Source organism: Borostomias antarcticus, assembly GCF_949987555.1.
Source record: "Borostomias antarcticus genome assembly, chromosome: 31".
NCBI lineage: Eukaryota > Metazoa > Chordata > Actinopteri > Stomiiformes > Stomiidae > Borostomias > Borostomias antarcticus.
The window spans coordinates 4,878,919-4,881,019 of record NC_140264.1 but is presented as its reverse complement, the minus strand read 5'-3'; positions in this window follow the sequence as shown (position 1 = coordinate 4,881,019).

The following is a 2,101-nucleotide window of genomic DNA, read 5'->3' as shown; positions in this document are numbered from 1 at the left end:
CATCCCTGGCAGGGAGGTCTCTCCAATCACGCCAGCTATGCGCTCGTCTGCAGCAGACAGCTGCGATTGGTCTCCTCCTCCTGTACTGTAGCTATTGCAGTTTTTGTGTGTGTTTCTGTGTTTTTTTGCATCAATTTTCATGTCAAACCGTTTACGTTTCACCTCCTGGATGGTTCTAAGAACTGAGGAGACTTTCCTCTCATAGAGTCCCCCCACCCTTCTCTCCCCCTTATCTCACTCCCCCCTACTCTCTCTCTCTCTCTCTCTCTCTCTCTCTCTCTCTCCCCCTCTCTCTCTCTCTCTCGCCCTCTCTCTCTCTCTCCCGCTCCCCCCCCCTCTCTCTCTCTCTCTCTCCCCCCCTCTCCCCCTCTCTCTCTCTCTCTCTCCCCCTCCCCCCTCTCTCTCTCTCTCTCTCTCTCCCCCTCTCTCTCTCTCTCTCCACCCCCTCCCCCTCTCTCTCTCTCTCTCCCGCTCTCTCTCTCTCTCTTTCTCTCCCCCTCCCCCCTCTCTCTCTCTCCCCCTCTCTCTCTCTCTCTCTCTTATATCACAGTTGCCACTATCTCCATAGTCATTGATAACTTTCTCCTTGTTTCACCTCAGACTTCTCCTCACAAACTCTCCTCAAACACACACACACCTCATCCCTCCCTCTCTCTCCCTCCCTTATCTCCTCGCTCGGGAGGGTGGGCGGGGGTGGGAGATAGGAGGGAGGGAGGGGGTGGATGGTAGGGAAGAGGGGGAGAAGGAAGGACGGTGTGAGAAATGTTGGAGAGAGGGAAGGAGGGAGGAGAGAGGGAGGAAGAGTGTTCATTCATCAAAAACCTAATTTCTGAAGGGGAAATGAATCTACTGTATGAACACACACACACACACATACACACACACACACACCAGCCCGGTATCATGGCTAAAAGTGTAATAGACGAGTAGAGGCACTTGTGTGAAATGTCTCAGGTTCACGTTTTAGCCATGCTTAAACGTAGAATACACACGTTTTTGAAAATGTGAAATAGCAGTCGAAATCAGAGTTTGTGGTTGGTTGTTCACCTGTTCACCATACAAGAGGGGTATAAATTTGCGACCACCTTTGGGAGTGGTTTGGGTGGGTCAAGCTAGCTAGAAAAACTAAAAAGCAACAACACCGTTTTACTAGCAACTAGCAAACAAGAACACCGCTAGCAAACTAGCTCACATTCTTACTGTTTTTATTAGCTAGTGTTAGCTATTGTTCTTATAGCTACTGTTCGCATTAGCTAACTAGCATCCTAGCGTCTAACATTCGCTCGCGTTAGCTAGCTAGTGTCCTAGCGTGAGCTAGCTAGCTAGCTAACGCGAGCAAATGTTAAACTAGCTTGCTATTCACAGGTTACATAAGCACCATCCACGTCAACACAGGGGTTAGACGTGGACACAGGGATCAGGGTAATTTATGAAACTGGAGCCAGGAGTGGAGCTACTCGGAAGGCGCTTAGTTGCCATGCTCCGCATATCGCAGTACCCCTGCGCGGGTATGGCTGAAACCGTTTCTCACAAGAGTCTCTACTCGTATATAACACATTTAGCCGTGATACCGGGTTGCACACACACACACACCTTTACACACACACACACACCCTCCTATCCATCATAAAAAGGAAGGAAGTCAGGTCTGCCGGAGACTGTATGACACTATTTTATTCCAAAATAAAACAAACATGTAAACACGTAAACATGTAAACAACAAGGCAGGCCTTTATACAGGCAGGGTGGTTATAAGGTATCAGACAGAAACACAACACAGGAAATCACAACTGTCCACCCCTCCAGATCTGGAACACACCTCAGTTCCAAATACTTCCTGGAATCAGGCAACACTTTATCTGTGCTCATTGGTTCTAGCCTGGCACAACGGAACCAGAAAAGCCCCGCCCCACTGACATTTTAGGCAGACTTAAGCCTAATTTATGCTTCTTGAAAAGTGTCGCTCGACAAACGTCGCTCGACAAAAAAAAAAGTGTCGCTCGACATGTAGCATTTATGCTTCGGGCGACAATTCGCGTCATCTCTATGGCAACAAAAACGGTTTTAAAAGTGTCGCTCGACGAAGCATAAATTGGGCTTA